Raw genomic sequence first — 22,516 nt, 5'->3', positions numbered from 1 at the left:
GCCTGGGCCAGGTTTTGGGATGGGGGGTGGGGAGAAGGGGAAGGGAAGGGCTGTGGTGTTTAAGAGAGGTTAGATATTTGCTGTTGGGCTGGAGATGTAAGGGCTATTTAACAGGTATTTGATGTCTACTGCTGGGCTGCCTGTAGACTGGAGCTTGGCTCTGGAGAAACAGCTGTGAGAAGTGACCCCACTGTGAGGCTGGAGAGGAAGAACAGTAATTGTTGATTCTAATTGTACTAACTGCAAAAAGTTGTTGCTGCCTCCAGGTGGGGAAATTGAATGACTACCCTAGGATGGCCACTGGTCACCTCTGCTTGGTCACTGTTGGAACTGGGCTGCTGGCCAGCCTCCAGGCCAATGAGTGCTTTGTGTCAAAAGGTCAGGCCTAGGATTGGGAAGTGCTGTGCAATGGGGGTTCCCCAATCACAGTCAGCCCATCTCATCCCTTACTAAAGGCACTGAGAACAGAAAGTAAAAAACAATGCTCTTGGTATTGACCATTTGTTGGTACTGCCCTTGAGACACTGTGTATTAAAAACTGGGGCAGAATTGTGTTTAAAAATCACACAAATAAGCCTTTGACTTAAAACCATCCAAACAAGAATGGTGGAATGAAATACATCATAATCAAAGGACAGACTTCCTGTGTCTGCCTAAAATTCAAGGAAGAAAATAAACTTGGAGAATGGGATCAATTTTAGCTATCAAAAGCCAATTCGACCTTGTTTAAATGGTTGAGAACACATAGAACTAAATTCCAACCAAAGAGTTAACAGAAGAACGCCATCTCTGCAGTACAATGACAGTATTTCAAGGTTAAAAGCCTCCTTTTATCATAGGGCTCTTAGGTCTTACCTCTGTCATTGTTTCCTTGAACATCCAGGCAGGCCAGAAGATGGGAGAGAGCAGAGGAGGTGGGGGAGTTCTGTATATTTATGTACCCTCCAGCTGAGGAACGTCAGGGCCTCTAATTTCGTCAAGCTTAGCGCCCAACAGCTTCTGTTAACACCTGAGCTACACTCCTGCGGAAGCATTATCCACCCAGTGTGTCCTGGCCACACTTCATTAACAAGTTAATGACTTTCTGTTTTCACTGGCAAACTTACAAATTCCAACTGGAAACCTATTCTGTATTTGCCACAGGTCTCTGTGTGGGACATAAAAGGACAGATTCCTGCATTCAAAAATCTGCAATTTCAGTGGGGAAGATGTGCTCAAGCAAGTCATTTTAGAGCCATATTGTTACACAAATGGCGTAAGAGGAAGGGAGAAGGGCTTAAGAGAGGACTTCATTTTTTTCTGTGAGCCATGGGGCTGTATCATATTTCTTCCTATGTAGACATACTATACATGATTTTATCAATGAATAGACATGACATGTTTCCACGTTTTGTGGTGAACTTCCTTGTATGTATATCTTGCCAAACGCTTGAAAGCATATTCCTCTTGCAAATTTCTAGCACTGGAATTGCTTGGTTAAAGGGTGGATGCTTCCAAATTATTTTCCAAGAAGCCTGCCCCTCCTCCCTCTCCCTTGAGTTGGTATTGAGAGCTCATCTCCCAAGTACTTACCAACTCTGGCTGCAGCAAGCATCTTAAGTTTTGCTAATACAGTATGTGAAAAGTAGTATTTCATTGTTGCTTGGATTTACATTGTGTCCTGTGGTTATTGGGTGTTTGTATTTCATTTTCTATGACCTGGCTGGTCCTTCTTACAGAGCACTTGAATTGGCTTCTTTGAGACTCAGCCCAAATGTCATTTGCTCTGGGAAGTCCTTGCTGAGACCATCTTCCCTACTACAGCTTCCAGCTGTTCTGAGAGCCCTGTCCTGGCACCCACTGACCCCGGAGTTTATCTTGTCATCACTGTATTTTTTTTTTTTTAGACGGAGTTTTGCTCTTGTTGCCCAGACTGGAGTGCAATGGCATGATCTCGGCTCACCCCAACCTCCGCCTCCCTGGTTCAAGCGATTCTCCTGCCAAGTAGCTGGGATTACAGGCATGCACCACCATGCCCGGCTAATTTTGTACTTTTAGTAGAGACGGGATTTTACCACGTTGGCCAGGCTGGTTTCAAACTCCCAACCTCAGGCAATCTGCCCACCTCGGCCTCCCAAAGTGCTGGGATTACAGGTGTGAGCCACCTTGCCCGTGTAAGGTGTATTGCAAATTGCTTGGGTTTTTGTTTTTTTTTTTTTTTTTTTTTTTTTTTTTTTTTGGTCTTTCACCAACTCTTCCCCCTATCCTTTATTCCCTTGGAGTAAGAGGTCCAGAAATCCGGTCTTCCAGAAACCTCAGCTTCTCCAACCTCTAGTGAAGTGTTTACCTGTGCTGGTTTTCTTTTGGCTTAGTCTTTCTCCAATAGCCACGTCTGTGACAGAGAGATATTAAATCTCAGCCCTATTTTCTAAAATGGGGGTGGGGCGAGGGCAAGGTCCTTGAGAAACCTTGAGAAACGCCACAGGAAAACAACTTGTTTCCCCAATCCTGATCCTAGAAATAAAACAAAGAATACCCTCTTCCCCCAGCGAAGAAGGAAAAAAAGACAAATCTGAAATATGTAACCCAAACCACCACTGATATTCTGGGCTGAATTCTGGGCAACTTATTAAGAGTATTTACCACATGTAAGACAAGATAATTTTGATGTGCTTACTGGGAACCATGTTAGACTATGGAAAATCTGATTTAACCTTTTTTTTTTTTTTTGAGATGGAGTTTCGCTCTTGATGCTCAGGCTGGAGTGCAATGGCGCAATCTCAGCTCACTGCAACCTCTGCTTCCCAGGTTAAGCAGTTCTCCTGCCTCAGCCTCCCAGGTAGCTGGGATTACAGGTGTGCGCCACCATGCCCAGCTAATTTTGTATTTTTAGTAGAGACGGCGTTTCACCATGTTGGCCAGGCTGATCTCAAACTCCTGACCTCAGGCAGTCTGCCTGCCTTGGCCTCCCAAAGTGCTGGGATTATAGGCATAAGCCACCGCACCCAGCCCTGATTTAGACTTTTAGACATAGCTATAATTTAGAATTCTTTTACACCAAAATCTTAATTTTTTTGATTAAATTCAACAAATATTTACTGATCAGCTATCTGTGCTTAGCACGATGAGGTAGACAGAGATTTTCCAGGTAGGGCTCCTGCTCCCATCTCCCCTGCCCTGAGATAAGACAAGCCCAGTAATCTAAATGAAATGCCATTTTAGTGTGATCAATAAGCTGCTGATGGGGAGGAGGCAGTCACTTCCTAGTTTCCTACCAACCAAGTCGAGGCCATTTGGCCCCAGCAGACAGATAGATGGACAGACAGACTCCCAGGAGTTAGACTTGGGAGGCAAGCTGGGGTCTCACTTGGTTTTCATGACCTGGACAATCTCATTTAAAAGTGCTTCTTAAGCCGGTGCAGTAGTTCATGCCTGTAATCCCAGCACTTTGGGAGGCTGAGGCAGACAGATCATCTGAGGTCAGGAGTTTGAGACCAGCCTGACCAACATTCAGAAACCCTGTCTCTGCTAAAAACACAAAATTAGCCAGGCGTGGTGGCGGGCACCTGTAATCCTAGCTACTCAGGAGTCTGAGGCAGGAGAATTGCTTGAATCCGGGAGGCAGAGGTTGTGGTGAGCTGAGGTCACGCCATTGCACTCCAGCCTGGGCAACAAGAGTGAAACTCCATCTCAAAGAAAAAAAAAAGTGCTTCTTACATGGTGGATCTTGTATTTGATCACGTACAGCTCTTAATGACTATTTTATTTTTTTGAGATGGAGTCTTGCTATGTTGCCCAGGCTGGAGTGCAGTGGTTCCATCTTGGCTCACTGCAGCCTCTATCTGCTGCTGGGTTCAAGTGATTTTCAAGCCTCAGCCTCCTGAGTAGCTGGGACTACAGGCATGCGCCACCACGCCTGGCTAATTTTTTCCTTTTCTTTCTTTTTTTTTTTTTTTGAGATGGAGTCTCGCTCTTGTCTCCCAGGCTGGAGTGCTATGACACAATCTCAGCTCACTGCAACCTTCACCTCCCGGGTTCAAAGGATTCTCCTGCCTCAGCCTCCTGAGTAGCTGGGATTACAGGTGCCTGCCACCATGCCCAGCTAATTTTTTGTATTTTCAGTGGAGACAGGGTTTCACTACGTTGGCCAGGCTGGTCTTGAACTCCTGACCTCAGGTGATCCACCTGACTCGGCCTCCCAAAGTGCTGGGATTATAGGCGTGAGCCACCATGCGCAGTCCTACTTTGATTTTTAGATCCCACAAATAAGTGAGAACATGGGAGGTTTGTCTTTCAGTGCCTGGCTTATTTCACTTAACATAATCATCTCCAGTTTCATCCATGTCATTGCAAATGACTGGATCTCATTCTTTTTTATGGCTGAATAGTATACCATTGTGTATATGTACCACATTTTCTTTATCCATTCATCTGCTGATGGACACTTAAGTTGCTTTCAAATCTTAGTTATTGTAAACAGCGCTGCAACAAACAGGAATGCAGATATCTCTCTGATATACTGATTTCCTTTCTTTTGCATATATACCCAGCAGTGGAATTGCTGGTTCATATGGTAGCTCAATTTTTAGTTTTTTGAGGAGTTTCCAAATTGTTCTCCATAGTGGTTGTACTAATTTGCATTCTCACTAACAGTGTGCAAGGGTTCCCTTTCTCCACATCCTTGCCAGCATTTGTTATGGCCTGTCTTTTAGATATAAGCCATTTTAACTGAGTTGAGATGATATCTTACTGTAGTTTTGATTTGCATTTCTCTGATGATCAGTGATGTTTAGCATCCTTTCATATGCCTGTGTGACATTTGTATGTCTTGTTTTGAGAAATGTCTATTTAAATCTTTTGCCCAGCTTTTTTGATCAGATTGTTAGATTTTTTTCCTATAGAGTTGTTTGAGCTCCTTATATATTCTTATTATTAATCTCTTGTCAGATGGGTAGTTTGCAAATATTTTCTCCCATTCTGTGGGTTGTCTCTTCACTTTGTTGATTTTATCCTCTGCTGTGCAGAAGCTTTTTAACTTGATGTAATCCCATTTGTCCATTTTTGCTTTGGTTGCCTGCGTTTGTGGGGTATTTGTGTGGTTGTGGCCTGTGGTTGTGGTGTTGCCCAGACCAAGGTCTTGGGGATTTTTCCCCATGTTTTCTTGTAGTAGTTTCATAGTTTGAAGTCTTAGATTTAAGTCTTTAATCCATTTTGATTTGATTTTTGTATGTGGTGAGAGATAGGGGTCTAGTTTAATTCTTTTGCGTATGGATATTCTGTTTTCCCAGCAGCTTTTATTGAAGAGACTGTTCTTTTCCCTAATGTATGTTCTTGGTACTTTTGTCAAAAAAGAGTTCTCTGTAGGTATGTAGATTTGTTTCTGGGTTCTCTATTCTGTTCCATTGGTCTATGTGTCTGTTTTTATGCCAGTACCATGCTGTTTTGGTTACTATGGCTCTGTGGTATAATTTGAAGTCAGATAATGTGAATCCTCCAGTTTTGTTCTTTTTGCTTAGGGTAGCTTTGGCTATTCTGGGTCTTCCGTGGTTTCATATAAATTTTAGAATTTCTTTTTTCTATTTCTGTGAAAAATGTCCAGTATTTTGATAGGGATTGCATTGAATCTGTAGATGGCTTAGGGTGGTGTGGACATTTTTAGCAATATTGATTCTTCCAACACATGAACACGGAATGTTTTTCCATTTTTTTGGTATTTTCTTCAATTTCCTTCATCAGTGTCTTACAGTTTTCATTATAGAGATATTTCACTTCTTTGGTTAAGTTAATTCCTAGGTATTTAATTTAAGTGTGGTTATTGTACATGGGATTACTTTTTAAATTTCATTTTCATATTGTTCACTGTTGGCATATAGAAATGCTACTGACTCTTTTTTTGTTTGAGACAGGGTTTCTGTTTCCTAGGCTGGAGTGCAATGGCACAATCTCAGTTCACTGCAACTTCTGACTCCTGGGCTTAGATTATCCTCCTACCTCAGCCTCCCAAGCAGCTGGGACTACAGGTGTACACCACCATGCCTGGTTAATTTTTATATTTTTTTGTAGAGATGGGGTTTTGCCTTGTTGCCCAGGCTGGTCTCAAACTCCTGGGCTCAAGCAATCCATTTGCCCTGGGCTCCCAAAGTGCTGGGATTACAGGTGTGAGCCACTGTGCCCAGCCTGCTGCTGGGTTTTGTATGTTGATTTTGTCTCTCGCAACTTTACTGAATTTGTTTATCAGTTCTAATAGTTTTCTTGTGGAGTCTTTAGGTTTTTCCAAATATAAGACCATATCGTTAGCAAACAGATAATTTAACTTCTTCCTTTCCAATTTGGATGCCCTTTATATCTTTCTCTTGTCTGATTCTTCTAGCTAGGACTTCCAGTTCTATATTGAATAACAGTGGTGACAGTGGGCATCCTTGCTGTGTTCCAGCTGTTAGAAAAAAGGCTTAATTTTTTCCACATTCAGTAAGATACCAGTTGTGGATCTGTCATATATGGCTTTTATTATGTTGAGGTATGTTCCTTCAATACCCAGGTTTTTTTGAGGCTTTTTATCATAAGGGATGTTGAATTTTATCCAATGCTTTTTCAGCATCAATTAAAATGATCATATGATTTTTATCTTGCATTCTGTTGATCTGATGTATGGTGTCAATTGATTTGTGTATGTTGGAACTACCCTTGTATCCCAGGGATAAATTCCACTTGGTTGTGATGAATGATCTTTCTAATGTATTGCTGAATTCGGCTTGCTATTATTGTTGTTGAAGATTTTTGCATCAATATTCATCAGAGATGAATTTTGACCTGTAGTTTTCTTTCTTTTTTTTTTTTTTTTTGATGTGTCTTTCTCTGGTTTTGGTATCAGGGTAATACTGGCCTATAGAATGAGTTTGCAAATATTCCTTCCTCCTCTATTTTCTGGAATAGTTTGGGTAGGATTGGTATTAGTTCTTCTTTAAATGTTTGGTAGAATTCAGCAGTGGAGCCATCAGGTTCTGGGCATTTCTTTACTGGGAGACTTTTTATTACCTTGATCTTGTTACTTGTTATTGGTCTGTTCAGGTTTTGAATTTCTTCCTGATTCAATCTTTGTAGGTTGTATGTACCTAGAATTTTGTTCATTTCTTCTAGACTTTCCAATTTATTGGCATACAGTTGCTCAATGAGTGGATTTTTAAAAGTAAAAGAAGGAGACAGAGAAGGATTGATATAAAGTTATTTGTTAGGAATTTTCATTGGTTTACAGAAATGACATTGATTAGTGATTGGCTATACATCCTTTAGCTATAGGGTGTGGGTTATAGTGTCTGGTGTGTTGCTCTTAGGTTAATTTACAGCTACTTGTGACGATAGCAAGCAATTTCAAGAGATGAAGACATAGCTCAAAGAGGGGAGTAGGCATGAGTGCAGTTTCATTATAATGTCTCCTTGGGCCTGATAATGGAAAAAAAACCTTGCATTTCTCAGATAAAAGTCCTTTTTTTTTTCTTTTTTGAGACAGAATTTCGCTCTTGTTGCTCAGGCTGGAGTGCAATGGCGTGATCTCGGCTCACTGCAACCTCCGCCTCCCGGGTTCAAGTGATTCTCCTGCCTTAGCCTCCCTAGTAGCTGGGATTACAGGAGCCTGCCACTACGCCCGGCTAATTTTGTATTTTTAGTAGAGACGGGGTTTCTCCATGTTGGCCGGGCTGGTCTCAAACTCCAGACCTCAGGTAATCCGCCTGTCTTGGCCTCCCAAAGTGTTGTGATTACAGGGGTGAGCCACCGTGCCCGGCCAAAAAGCATTATTTTCAAAAGGCTGGGCACCGTGGCTCACGCCTATAATCCCAGCACTTCGGGAGGCCCGCGGGCGGGATCACCTGAGATCAGGAATTTTAGATCAGCCTGGCCAACATGGTGAAACCCCGTATCTACAAAAATTAGCCGGGCGTGGTGTCAGGCGCCTGTAATCCCAGCTACTGGGGAGGCTGAGGCAGGAGAACCGCTTGAATCCGGGAGGCAGAGGTTGCAGTGAGCTGAGATTGCACCACTGCACTCCAGCCTAGGCGACAGAGGAAGACTCCTCTCAAATAAATAAATAAATAAATAAATAAATAAATAAATAAAATAAAAACAAAGAAAAAGAAAATTACGCTTTTTTAAGGAAATGAATTTTAGAAGTATGACATATATATCACACAAAAGGTATTTTTCAGTTTTAGGCTAAGGGATATGAGGAGCCACTGCCATTAAGGGTCAGGAAGGGGTCACATGGACTCTTGGGAGCAGCAAGGGACTTGATTACTGATTATTAATTTGTCATATTTTCACGATGTGGGCTATCAGCAAAACATATTTGCCCAATTAGTAAACTATCTAAAGAGAATCTAAGCTCACATACATTTTAGGAAATTAAAAATATAAAATATAACGGTGAAATTGAGACCTTGGATATCTGCTGCTTCCAACATCGAAAACGCTTTTACATTCCCTTGGTCATATGGCTTTCAAAGCCTGCGTCTGGCTTGGTTCCCAGTTTAGTGTGCTGAGCCCTCGGAACCCGCTCCCTTCCATTCCACACCCTCCGGGATCTCCAATGTGAAAAGGTCTGGCCCCGGGTAGGAGGCTGCAGATAGTCCCCGGGCCCGGGCTCTCGCTGGCCGGCTGCAGCGCGCAGGGTGCCAAGCCCTCCCCTACGAAGTCTGTTTTGTCTCAGGCTGGGCTGAGTCACATAGAATAGATAGATAGTTGATTAGCACATGTCCTCCAGATCATATTATCCGCCTACAAATATAGCCTGTTAGCGCACAGGCACGGTAGGCTTCTTCCGGCTCGGTCGTGCTGCTCAGCGGGTGTAAACAGCGTCTGTGGTGTAAACAGCCGCGGCGGGCAGGCCGCGACTGTCAGTGCCCGCCCCTCGGGGCAGGTAAGCGCTGGGCGTCCGAGGTGGCCTGCGGGGCGGGAGCAGGGGGCTTGCGCTCCCCGTGGGAGGACGCGGGCGGACGGCCGGTGCCCTAGGCGCTCAGTTGTTTACGCCTTCCTCCGTGCCTTGGTGACCTGCAGTCGGCGGGAGCGACAGGGGTAAACGTCCCTAACCGGACAGCGGCTGGGGCTTAGGCATCGAAGGTATCTGAGGTCCAGGACTATGGTGGGATGGCGAGAAAGGAGAGAGCGTGGGGAGGCGGGTGTCCCCGCGAGTGAATCTTGCTCCGGGTTAGCGGTTCCCCTGCGGGTACTGCCCCGGTGCCCAAGGCTGAGCCCAAAGCTTTCTGGTCCAAAGAGCTGTCCAGGGGAGATAAATCAACTTTGTTTGTGCCCTGAATGGTATGATTGACACATGGCCCTGGCGGGGAAGTCTTTTCTCCCAGCGTCTCACGCCCCCTGGTTTGGGGTTGGGACAGGCGTGAGGCAAGGGCGGAAAGTGACTGGAGACCCAAAGGAGGAGAAATTGTCTGGCTTGTTAGCCGCTCTGCCCTGTTGCTAGCTCTTCTGCTGGACCAAACCCTCTCCCAGAACTCAGGGACTGGGGAGTTCCCCCATTATTCACCCAAAGAACCTCTGCTAATCATGCCAGGTGGAGAAAAATCCTCGGATGCTCACATACCTCTTGTTTTTGTCTTTTGTCACTTAATTGGTGACAGCGATTCTTAGTTTCCTTTCTTTTTACTTTAAGTGATTGAGCTTTTTGACCTTACTAGGTGCCAGGTACTGTCTTAAGCCCTTGACACAATGATCCTATGCGATGTTCTCGCCAACTTGTGAGCTCAGTGCTGTTTGCTCCATCACGTCCACAGGAGAACATAAGCTCAGAGAGGTTAGGCCATGTTCTCAGGGACGTGTGGCCAGAGAGTAGGTAGGCAGGGCTCCAGCCCAGGCAACTTGGCCCTGGAACTGCCCTCTTAATCCCGTTTGGACCCTCTGCCTCCCCTGGCTGAATTTTCTAGCTTAACAAATTACAATAAAATTAATCAGATGTCCCCAGGGAAACTGTGATCATGTGGCATAAATGTCATTTAATTCAGGATTTGGCTGACTATTCTGACCTTACTTGACTATTTAGCTCCCTATTTACCTCCATTTCTATCAGAAAACTCATTCGTTCATCCCAACCCTGGTGTCCAGGCAGTGGCCTTATGTGAGGATAGAATGGAATTTGTGAGTCACCAAAGATCCTTGGTTGTCATATTATTGCCCATTGTATCTTGGTGCCCCCAGAAATTCCCATGGGTTACAGTTGTTCTCTTGGATGCAGCGAGGCTGATGATAGAGGTTTTCCTCACATTGATGACACACCTGGAAGGGCGCCGTGGAGGGGAGTTCTGAGAGGCAGGTATGGAGAAGAGAGCCTCTCTCTGCATGGCTGGTTCAGGTGACCTCTGGCATTAGCTTTGTCCTCCTCTCCTGCTCCATCTCTTGCTCCTGTCCCCCTCCCAGCCTCACAGAGGGAGCACCAAGAATGGCTTGGCACCTGCATGATGAGGTGACTCTCCTCCTAGACTCCCCCAGATCCTTCTTAGGATGCTCTGAGGGGTTAACCCTGCACCCACTCTACACCTCCTACCCAGCAACCCAGTGTCATTTGACAAGAAGGGAGAGGACTAGATGACTGGAAAGCCCCCCCTCCCCCTAGCATATGACTTCTGAGTGGAGACTACTGCCCTGGTGCCAGGGGACATGTTTTTCCAGTCATGCCCTCTGGCTCTGGAAGCGGATGGCTCTGTAGAGTGGATGACTGTAAAGTGGATGGCTCTGTCAAGTGGTTCTGATATAACTGGGTTGGGGAGTGGGGCGTGGAAAGTTGTTCCGTCAAACCTGCACTGTTAGCCCTTTCCCGTTCCTCAAGGTCCGGGCGGGACTCTCCCAACCCCTTCCCCTACCCTTTCTCTTTTGGCTCCTACAGGGGTTGGTTCAGCCTCTGTTGTCTAATGAACGTGCTGCGCTGAAAGATATCCTTTGATGCTCTCCCCTCTAGATTGGGAACTTGGAGGCATGGACAAAGCTTCTGTCTGTCTGCATTTTATGAGCACCCATAAATGTCACTTAGGGTTCCTAGGCATTGAAAAACAGAAATACACACTAAGTATGCTGGCTCAGTACACACAGTTTCTGTGTTGAGGTTCAGAAGCAGGAGACTGGCATCTGTAGCCCTTGGACTACTCAAAACCCCTCATTTGATGGCCATAGCACACCTCTCTCTGCAGGGGCTTGGACAAGATGATGGAGAGGCCCCTCCAGTTCCCATCATATGCTACAAATGACCTGCTCAGCTGAACTCATGGGGACCAGGCTGTGAACCCAAGTCTGGGGACTCCCAGGTGGCTGCTCCTGTCAGTAAACTGTGGCTCGTCTATGGCTTGGTCCATGGACATATAAAATATAATGGATCAAATACTTTAACTTCATTAAGTGTTGTGATGTAAATAAACAGTAGACTGAGAAATAAAATAACAGGTGGGTTTACTTTAGATGAGGAGGCCGGGAAGGCCGGACAGGAGAAACATTTAAGGTGGGTTCCAGGGGTGTGGGGAGGAAGCCATGTGACTGGGGGAGGAATGTTCTAGGCTAAGGGAGCAGTGTGTGCTGAGCTCTGAGGGGGAAGAGGCAAGGGGTGGACAAGCACTGAGGAGGGGAGCAGGAGTGTGAGGCGGGATGGGCTGGCCGAGGGCAGACCATGCCAGGGGCTCACTGCCTTTGGGGAAAGCTGGGATCTCATTGTCATTTCAAAGGCAGGCCTCGGGGGGATTTGTGCCAGGTGGTGGCATGATCTAGTTCTCACTGGTAAGTGACTCTCACTATTGACTAGAAGATGGTTTGGATGGAGTTGATTGGGAAGCCAGGAGACCAGTTAGGAGGCCTTTCCACAACTGAGGCAAGGCGTGACACTAGTTGGTGGTGAGAAGTGCATGCCCTCTAAGATGTAGGTGATAACTGGATGTGTGGATGAACGTGTGTGTGTGCACACGTGCATGTGTGTGCATGCCGTCTGCATAGTGGGTGGGGCAGAGTGAGGAAACGAAGCAAAAGAAGTGACTTCTGGCTGAGTGTGGTGGCTCATACCTGTAATCCCAGCACTTTCGGATGCAGAGGCAGGGAGATCACCTGAGGTCAGGAGTTCAACACCAGCCTGGTCAACATGGTGAAACCCCATCTCTACTAAAAATACAAAAAGTAGCCAGATATGGTGGCTTGTGCCTGTAATCCCAGCTACTCAGGAGGCTGAGGAAGGAGAATTGCTTGAACCCAGGAAGTGAAGTTTGCTTGAACCCAGGAAGTGAAGTTTGCAGTGAGCCGAGATTGTGCCACTGAACTCCAGCCTGGGTGACAGAGTGAGACTTTATCTCAAAAAAAAAAAAAAAAAAGAATCAACTTCTAGATCTTCTAGATTATGATAGAGTCATTCCTGAGGTGTGGAATTAAGGGAGGCCCAAGATGGACAGATTCTAAAGGAGCAAGTTTGGAGAACATCATGTTTCTTTCAGATATGTGTGAGATATCCAAGGGCATATTCAAGGAGGCAGCTGAACATGGACACCAGATGGCACCAGAAGTTAAGACTGATTTTTATAAGTGCCTTATAAAAATCCACTGTCTTGGTTATTTATTGCTGCATAACAAGTTACCCCCAGGCGTAACAGTTTAGAATAACAAACATTTATTATCTCACAGTTTCTGAGAGTCAGAAATCCGGGGCATTTTAGCTGAGTGTTTCTGGCTTAGGGTCTCACGAAGTTGTGGTCAAGATGTCCATAGGGGCTGCCATCATCTGAAGGATTGACCGGGGCTAGAAGATCTGCTTTAAAGACGGCCCCCTCTCATGGCTGTTGACAGGAGGCCTCAGTTCCTTTCCTCGTGAAGCTTTTCCACAAGGCTGCTTGAGCATCGTCATGACATGGCAGCTGACTTCCTAGAGTGAGTGAACTGAAAGAGAGTGAAGACCTAGACTCAGAAGCCACACACCATTACTTTTACCACATTCTAGTCATTAGAAGTGAGTCACTAAGTCTAGCCTATGCTCAAGAGGGGAGGAATTAAGTTCTACCTTTTTAAAGGGAAGAATGTGAAAGACTTCACATCCACCAAAACAAAATATTTTACATTTTATTGTCCACTAAAGCTAGGATCAGCAAACTATAACCTGCAGGCCTGGCACCTGTTTGCATATGGAATGTGGCCCTGCTGGAGCATCTGGGGACCAAGCTGGAGTATTTTCTTCTGTCTCTATTCCCCCGCTGCTCTCAGCGTCTGTCCACCTGGCCAGCTGTACCTTGCTGCAGGCCAGGGCCAACCCTGGTTGCCATCTACACATTGGAGACTCTATTGTTAGCAACTGCCAGGCTCCAATCAATGGAATCTCAGTTCAGGAGCTGGTGACTTAGTAGGTCACCTTGCCTCCAGCCAGCTGTCCAACTTGTGATGACTGGAGGAGAGCAGGACACACAGGCACCTGTCTGGGTGATACTGGGGCAGAGAGAGAAATGGACTGTAGCAGGCTCACTCTCCGGCCCCTTCCCCTGCCAACCTCTCCCCTCTCTTTTTGTTTTTTTGAGACCCAGGCTGGAGTGCACTGGTGCAATCTCAGCTCACTGCAACCTCCGCCTCACAGGCTCAAGTGATCCTCTCACGTCAGCCTCCTTAGTAGCTAGGACCACAGATGCATGCCACCACCCAGCTATTTTATTTATTTATTTTATTTTCTATTTTTAGTAGAGACAGGGTTTTGCCATGTTGCCCAGGCTGCTCAAACTCCTGAGCTTAAGCAATCCACCTGCCTCAGCCTCCCAAAGTGCTGTGATTACAGGTGTGAGCCGCCACGCCCAGCCCCCCTGCCCCTTTCACCATACCTGCTAGGCCTTTCCCTCTTGGGCTAGTCCCTCTTGTTCTGAGGATGTTTTTGGCAAGCAGCAGCTGGACATGAAACATGCTCACTACTCTGGATGGTGCTCTGGAGGCAAGCAGGGAGAGGCTCGCCAGAGGGTTCTCTTTTGTTATGTAAACACCTGCATATATCTTCAATTTTGCTTGTTGGCCTGCAAAACCTCAATTATTTACCATCAAGTTTTCTGAGCCCCGCACTAAAGCAAAAGATTTTCCAGGCATTATTTTCCTTAATCCAATCTTTGAGAGTGTGCTGATGGTTAGCATTTTCACTCAGGAGCTGGAACACTAAGTATCTGGGAGTCCTTGGACTAGAGAGGAACATGGCTGATGACACTCTGTGGCCCCAATGTTCTTTCCTTTGGGTGAGAGATGCCACTGTTCTCCTTCTGTCTCATCATTGCCGGCGTTTTCTTCTTTGGAAGACGCTCCGTGACTGTGGACAGTGTAGCCCAAATGGAGGGAGGCTTGTTTTCATAATTCTGCTATAACCACACAAAACCAGACCCACAGCAGGGAACCGGAATCAGATGCTGTCTTGGAACCATGACACTTTGTTGCCAAATTCAATGAGGGTCCAGGCTGAAGCTTGGCACTTAGGCGGCTTTGTAGAATCCACTTGGTTGTAAAGTTTCCTATTTGCTTTGTTTGTATTGAGGGTCTGCTGACTGGATCCCATAGAGGTTAATTTTTCCCTTTTCTGTGTTGGTGTAGTATATGATGATGACATTTCTATAGTCCTAGAGAAAGTTAATGCTTAGGACATTATATTCTATGTCTCTGCCTGAAAGACTGTGCTGACTAGGGTTTATTCTACAAAGAAGACATTAACTTTGTAAATTTGCTAGGAGATCTCGCCCCTGAGCTGCTGAGGGACTGGCACCTGTGTTTGTCCCTGAAAACTGCATCCTGTGGGTTCCCCAATGTGGCTTCTCCCCTGGATGGAGCATCTCCTACTTACCCTGGACTGACACACAGACTCTCACTTGAAACTACTTTACCAGTCTCAGCACCCACCCATGAGCTACTACCTTCTAGGTTAAGGTAAAATTTGTCCAGTTGTCTAGAGAGGTCTGGACTCAGCCCTGTCCTACATGGGATGCCAGGGGCTGGGCTGGACCTGGCACTTAGAACCTTGTATTTCATAGCTTCCCAGCACCTCTGGACATCACATGTAAATCTCTAGCAAATGTGGTCATCACCTACTGCTCTTAGAGTCTCCAGTTTGCATTATACATGTTTGCAAACAAAACTTCATCTTATAGGTAAGATGCAGATTTAAATCCTGGCACATTAAAAGCCCCCTTAATTGTATAAGAGAACCTCTTTTCCTGCTTTTTAAAACACAGGGAAAACGGTGAACATGGTTAGATGACAGACAGGATATACTCTTTCTCACCAAAATACTCAGTGTAGTAATGACTTCTAACTACTTAAAAATATGTCAGGGCCTTTGGTAATTAAATTTCAGAATTCCAGGAATTTATCAAAGATGATTAAGCCATTTTTTGTTGACATGATAAAATATTTAGAACACAAAGGCATCAAGAAGAGACCATTCCTCTAAGATGGGAACTAGAATTACATTTATCTAAGTTAATGCATAGAAATTAATAAGCAATGATTTTTAAGATGTAGGAGCAGTTAATGTACAGCTCTGGCTACTTGCCAAGAGCTAACTGCCCTAAGGAAATGAAAGAACCTCAACAACAGAGTCTGTGATGTGTCTGGTTGATCTGGAGAACACGAGCCCTGTGTATAGGGAGTAATTCTTCCAGCTTCAGTTACTCTGGCTGGCAGGGCTGCCCATACTGCTCAAATGCAGTTAACTTTACTTTGGCTTTTTTGGTTTACGTGGAGACTTGGGTTCTGTACAGAGATTTCCTCCAAAAAGCTAGGCTGATTGATTCTTTTTAGTGTTTCTTCACTACTGGCTGTGGACTTTGATCTTTTTATTTTCAGGCTGATGCGTAGTGTTCCTTTATGGAAACTTTTAAGTCGAAAGTTGAAGCCTGAATGAAGTAAGATCTTTGCAGGTTAGATACTCCTGAGCTGAAGATAACAGAGTAAGAAAAGTGGTAAAAGAAAAATTAAATGCACTTCTTTTACCTATCGTTTTTATGGTAGACATTTGAAATTTAGCCTTTTAGTGATTTTGAAATATGCAATACATTATTATTGACTATAGTCGCTCAGCTATGCAATAGATTTCAAAACATTCCTCCTACCTATCTGAAACTGTACCTTTCGACTAGTAACTCCCCATTCCCTTCCTCCTCGGCCCCAACCTCTTTCTACACGCTACTTCTACGAGTTCAACTTTTTTAGGTTTCATATAAAGTGAGGCATACAGGGAACCTTCCTTTTCTGACTAGAGGAGCTGTAGCCCAAGCGTGGAACAAACCGTCACGCTTTCTTACTCTCTTAAATCTTCGCTGCTTGGCCGCTACTGTGGGTGCAGTTGTAGGAAGTGCACGGCAGAGCAGGGTAACTACAACACCAAGTTTTTGGCCAGAGGACCGAAAAAGGGAACCCAGCGATCTGGAAAGGACTAGGGAGCTCACAGACAGGGAGGAATTTGGAGAAAACAGCTCCGTAAGTTTGTTCCTGGGCGCCTCCCCGAGTTGCGCATGCGTGGATCCGACCCTAAGCACGCCAGAGATGTTAGACCTGAACACGGGGATAGACCTTCAGCCACGCCGAGACTGGCCACTGGGTGGCGCACACGGAACATAGCTGAATAGCACCACGAAGACTGAAAACGGACCTGACATGGGGATCGCAACCCACAGAAGGCAGGTTGGAGTTTGAGGTCTGAACTCAACCAAATTGGTTACCTACGGTGTCAGTTATCAACTTACTGCCTCTCAGCTTTGAATGCGCCACTCAATAAATATACCCTGTGTTTTACAATGGCCTTCCTTTAAATATTGGTCCTTTAAAGTGAGCGCAGTGCTATGCTTTCTCAGTAGAAGGCACTGGAGGGACAAGACTTCCTGCCCTTTTTTAGCGTGGGCTGGGGATCAGCAGTGTGCATGTGAGAATATCCATCGGAACCTGCCCCAAGCATGGGCTCAGAACAGTCCCTTTGCGACTTTGTATCCTTGGCCTTGCAGTCACCTTTCTACAGCTCTCTTGAGCCAGAAAACAGAGCCCTTGTGCAGCCCACCTGCTCCGAAGACCCCCTGCCTGCGCTTGTATTTCGACTTTCTTCGTAAGCCTCCATATTACCTGCACGCAGCTGCCTGCGGCCCTGAGGGTCACATGCCAACCTGCCACGCCTTCTGCAAGTGGCTGTGTGGTCCACACACTCTGAAGGCCATCTGTCCCTTCTAACACCTGGACTTCCATCGCATGCCCATGCCACCAGTTGCTGATTAGCTGTTTCTACCTGCACTTGAGGGGGTCGTCTATTAGTTGCCCAGCAACTCCAGACTAGCCTGCCCAAACCGGAGGACTTACCTGCTATCTGATGGACTGAACCCCTTCCAAGTTGGCCCTTCCTTGGATACACTCTCTCAGCCCTGGGGTATGAATGGAAAGACAGAAAAATATCAACACAGAAACAGAAGATATAAATAACTCATTGGAAATTTTAGAAATAAAATAGACAACAATTGAAATAAAATACTGGATAGGCTCACAAACATAATGGAGATGGCATAGGGAAGAGCCAGGAAACTTGAAGGTAGATTACTGAGTATTACCAATCTGAAAATAAAAGAGAAGAAAATATTTATCTAAAATGAACAAGCCCTCAAGAATCTATGGAACAATACTGAAAAGTCTAATATTTGTGTCATCAGAATTCCAGAAGGAGAGGAGAAATAGTGTAATGCAGAAAAAAAAATTCCAAGAAATAATGGCTGAAAATCCCCAAATTTGGCAAAAGATATAAATCAAGTGATTTAAAAAGCCAAACAAATCCAAATCAGGATAATCCCCCCAAAAATCCAGGCCCAGATATAATAATTAACCTGAAGAAACTCAAAGATGAAAAAATTTTGCCAGGTGCAGTGGCTCATGCCTGTCATCCCAGCATTTTGGGAGGTTGAGATGGGAGAATAACTTGTGCCCAGGAGTTTGAGACCAGCCTGGGCGACATAGTGAGACCTCATTGCTGCAAAAAAAAATTTTTTCTAAGTTAGCCGCACATGGTGGTGCATCCTTGTGTTTCCAGCTACCTGAGAGGCTGAGAAGGGAGGATTGTTTGAGCCTAGGAGTTTAAGGCTGCAGTGAGTTGTGATGGTGTCACTGCACTCCAGCCTGGGTGACAGAGTGAGATCTTGTCTCTGGAGGGGGAAAGAGAAAAAAAAAAAAAAAAAGAAAGTAGCAAGAGAAAAATGATGCATCCCCTGTAGGAAAGTATGATTCAAATTATTTCAGATTTCTAATCAGAAACTATGGATGCCAGAAGAAAGTGGCACAACATTCTAAAGGTGCTGATTAATAGAAAAAGAAAAGATTGCTTTCAAATTCTATATCCAGCAAAAATAATATTTATGAATGGAGGTAAGAAAAAGACATCCTCAGTTGAAGGAAAACAAAATATGTCAGCATATTTTCTCTAAAATAATTGTTAAGGCAAGTTTTTAGATAGAAGGGAAATGATAACAGAGGTAAACCTGAACAGCAGGAAGGAAGGAACATCAACATATAAATACCAAGATAAATATAATGGACTAGTTTTTTCCTCATGAGTTCTTTAAATTTGATGATTGGCAGCCAAAAATATAACACTGATTGACATAATACGTAAGACAACTGCAACATAAAGGTGAGAATGTTGGAGGACCTATATGGTGGTAAGATTTTTACATCTCACTTGAAGTGGTAAAATACTGTTTCTAAGTGGACTATGAAAAAGTAAGTATGTATAATAATTCTTAGGGCAACCATAAAACAAGAGAAAAAACTACCCAAAGAGACATAGTAAAATATATAATAGAGAAAATAAAATGGAATACTAAAAAATGTTCAGAGAAAAGAAGGCAGGAAAGTGTAAAAGAGGAAAACAAAAGAGGGATCAAATAGAAAAAAAGTAATAAAATGACAGATTTAAATCCAGACATACAAGTAATTATATTAAATATAAATGGCATACATACATCAATTAAAAGACAGAGATAGTAAGAATTGGTTAAATAAATGATCCAGCAATAGTCTGTCTACAAAAATCTCACATCAACTATAAGCATATAGTTAGGTTAATACAAAATGATGGAATTAAGAAAGTGAAAAGCAACTCACAAAACGGAAGAAATTTTTTGCAAATTATATACCTGGTAAGGGACCTGTATCTGGAATATATAAAGTACTACTGCAACTTAACAATAAATAAAAAGACCAATTAACCCAATTAAAAAAGGGGAAAGGATCTGAATAGACATTTCTCCAAAGAAGATATATAAATGCCTAATAAGCATATGAAAATATGCTCAACATCATTAGTCATCAGGAAAATGCAAATCAAAGCAACAAGATACCTCTTCACAACTACTAGGATGGCTATAATAAAAAAAGACAGATAATAATAAGTGTTGGTGAGGATGTGGAGAGAGAGGAATCTTCATACACTGCTGGTGGGAATGTAAAATGATGTAGCTGCTTTGGAAAACAGTCTGACAGTTCACAGAAAGGTTAACTATAGAGTTATCATGTAACCTAACAATTCTCCTCTATATTTACCCAAGATAAGACAACAAATATAACACAAAAACTTGTGCATCATTTTAACTTTTGTCAAAAATCTCCTTTAGGTAAAACAATTTTTTTTTTTTTTAGATGGAGTCTCACTCTGTCTCCCAGGCTGGAGTGCACTGGCACGAAGTCTGCTCACTGCAACCTCTGCCTCCCAGGTTCAAGTGATTCTTCTGCCTCAGCCTTCCGAGTAGCTGGGACTATAGGTGCGCACCACCACACCCAGCTAATTTTTGTAATTTTTAGTAGAGATGGGCTTTCACCATATTGGCCAGGGTGGTCTTGAACTCCTGACCTCATGATCCATCCACCTCTGCCTCCCAAAGTACTGGGATTACAGGTGTGAACCACCGTGCCTGACCTCCTTTAGGTAAAACAATTCTAAAGGAGACAAAGGCAGTCTCAGGCTGGGCAGAGTGTCTCATGCCTGTAATCCCAGCACTTTGGGAGGCCTGGGTGGGTGGATTGCTTAAGCCCAGGAGTTTGAGACCAGTCTGGGCAACATAGTGGGACCACCATCTCTATAAAAATGCAAAAATTATCTGGGCGTAGTGGCACATGTCTATAGTCCCAGCTACTCGGGAGGTGGAGGTAGGAGGAATGCTTGAGCCTGGGGGGTTGAGGCTGCAGGGAACCGTGATGGTGTCACTGCATTCTAGCCTGGGCAACAGAGTGAGACCCTGTCTCAGGAAAAACGAAACAAACAAACAAACAAACAACAAACAAGGCAGTCTCAGACATCAGAAATCAAAGGAAAGAAGGGAATAAATTAGGTCTGCATTGTCAGCTCTTTAGAGTAAAATTATGCACGTTCATATGTTCAGCTGCACATATAAGCCAGTTCTCCCACTCCTATTGGCAAGCCATTTATAGAGAGCACACTCTTGAGTCAGAAGATTAAATATTTTGGCCAGGCATGGTGGCTCATGCCTGTGATCCCAACACTTTGGGAGGCTGAGGCAGGAGGATCACTTGAGCCCAGGAGTTCAAGACCAGCCTGGGTAACGTAGTGAGGCCCCGCTTCTATAAAAAATTAAAAAATTAGCCAAGTGTGGTGACACACGACTGTGGTTCCAGCTACTTGGGAGGCTAAGATGGGAGGCTCACCTGAGCCCACAAGGTTGAGGCTGCAATGAGCAGTGATTGCACCTGGATCACTGCCCTCCAGCCTAGGGAACAGGTAATACCCTGTCCGAAAAAAAAAAAAAGAAAAAGAAAAAGGAAAAGAAGATTAAATATTTGGCTTCATATCCGTGACTGCTATTTAGAAATGTCTGAAATTAGAGGAGAATGTAGTCACCAACCCTACTATTTAGCAACTGACAATCTGTGTTTGTGCAAACCAGGACATGGATTTAGCAAGATTTTGCTGCTGCAGTTAGGGAATTTCAAAACAATATCTAGAAAGTTACTTTACTTAGATAAGGGACATAAGTATAACTTAGTGGAATGGACACTGAAAGGTACTTTTCTGAGCTGATAATTTTTTTTGCAATGATCAAATTACTTAAAACAAAAAGTAAATATAAAGTAGGAAAATAAAAAAGAAGAGAGCTCATTTAGTGTCCTGGGAGCGAAGCAATATCTTTTATTTACTCATTCATTCATTCACTCACTCATGCATTCCACAATTATTTATGGAGGGCCTACCATGTGCAAGGCTCTACACTAGGTGCCAGGGAAATAGATATAAAATTTTGCAGGGCCTTTCATGTTTCATTTGGTGAAACTGAAAGTAGAGACTAAATCATCTCTAAATTCCCACTGAGATGTGATGGCCAAAATGTACCCAAGTCTGACTTCCCTTGCTCTTGGAAAACCAGGTAAACAGAGATCAACAGTTTGTGAAGGTTCAATCTGCAGGGAAATCTCAGAAGACATGTCTCCAGGCTGTGTGGTCAGTCTTAGGTAGCAGAGTGCTCAGTGGGGCTCAGTGCCATTTTTTTTTTTAACTTAATGGTGGCTGGCCTGTGGCCTCAGATGATGAGGGCTGGGGATATTGGGGAGGAGAGGCAGAGACTGGTGGTCACAGAGACTACCCTGGAGAAGAGACATGAGTTAGGTCAGCTGGACTGAGGAAAGAAGGCAGGAGGAAGATGGAAAAGGCAGTCCCAGAAGGGAAGAACTGAGGTGATGGGTTACAGAAGGAAGTCGCTGTTACATGCCTCATGTCCTACACTTACAGGAAGGAAAGAACACTCAAATATATTTAGAATAAATTTCTACCAACAAAAGGGGACTTTTAGAAAAGCAATTGTAACACTGCCTGTGCGAGATTTGTCTTTTGTTTTTAATTTAAATACAAGTAAGAAGTTATATTCCATTCTACTTGAGAGAGGAGAGAGGATGTGTGTGCATGCCTGCGTGCATGTGTGTGTGCACGCGCCTGTGCCTTGTGATTGATTCATCTAACTTATCCTTGATTATGTAACAACCTACTGAGAATATTAGGTACATATACTAGTGAATTCAGTAGGATGTGGAACCATGAAGTTTCAGGAATCCCCAGGGGTCTTTGGGAGCCCAGAGTCTATCTGAGGGTTAGGGAGACAAGTGTGACCATCTAGAGAAGGTGACCCTAGGGTGAGTGTTGAACTATGACTTACTTACACAAGGTACTGTCAAACCTTAAGAACATTAGCAAACTGTCATCCTCCCAGCCTGGGGAATAGAGCAAGACCCTGTCTCTACAAAAAATTTAAAAATTAGTTGGGTGTGATGGTGTGAGCCTGTAGTCCCAGCTGCTTGGGAGGCTGAGGCAGGAAGATTGCTTGAGCCCAGGAGGTTGAGGCTGCAGTTGGAGCTATGATTGTGCCACTGCATTCCAGCATGGGCAACAGAGTGAGACTCTGTCTCAATAAAAACAAAACAAAACAAAACAAAACCCAACCAGCCAAACAAGCCAAAACCAACCAACCAACCAACCAAACAAGCAAAAGAACAAAGCAAACTGTCATCCTTGAAGTAGTAAGGCATA

The 22,516-nt window shown here is 44.2% G+C and overlaps 1 protein-coding gene, 1 long non-coding RNA gene and 1 pseudogene across 3 annotated transcripts in view; 1 reads left to right on the top strand and 2 right to left on the bottom strand.

Annotated features, from left to right (window-relative positions):
* Positions 1 to 8,782: 8,782 nt before the first annotated feature.
* Positions 8,783 to 22,516, top strand: part of LRRC2 (leucine rich repeat containing 2) — a 54,528-nt gene continuing 40,794 nt past the window's right edge. Inside the window, exon 1 of one of the 2 annotated variants that reach the window (XM_005546911.4) lies at positions 8,783 to 8,890. The gene's annotated coding sequence lies outside the window, so the exon portion shown is untranslated. Of the gene's footprint in view, positions 9,091 to 22,516 lie in introns of both variants that reach the window. The other variant, XM_015445776.4, reaches the window with a different exon arrangement.
* LOC141409675 (uncharacterized) lies at positions 12,600 to 16,460 on the bottom strand. Its single transcript, XR_012431074.1, has 2 exons — positions 13,806 to 16,460; positions 12,600 to 12,882 (listed from the first exon to the last, which is right to left on the bottom strand). It is a non-coding gene; the product is annotated as an uncharacterized lncRNA (long non-coding RNA).
* LOC135969455 (uncharacterized) lies at positions 16,580 to 22,515 on the bottom strand (annotated as a pseudogene).

Source organism: Macaca fascicularis, chromosome 2, assembly GCF_037993035.2.
Source record: "Macaca fascicularis isolate 582-1 chromosome 2, T2T-MFA8v1.1".
In the NCBI taxonomy this organism is placed as follows: Eukaryota; Metazoa; Chordata; class Mammalia; order Primates; family Cercopithecidae; genus Macaca; species Macaca fascicularis.
Note: the sequence above shows the minus strand (reverse complement) of the source record. Positions and strands in the feature narration are given on the sequence as shown.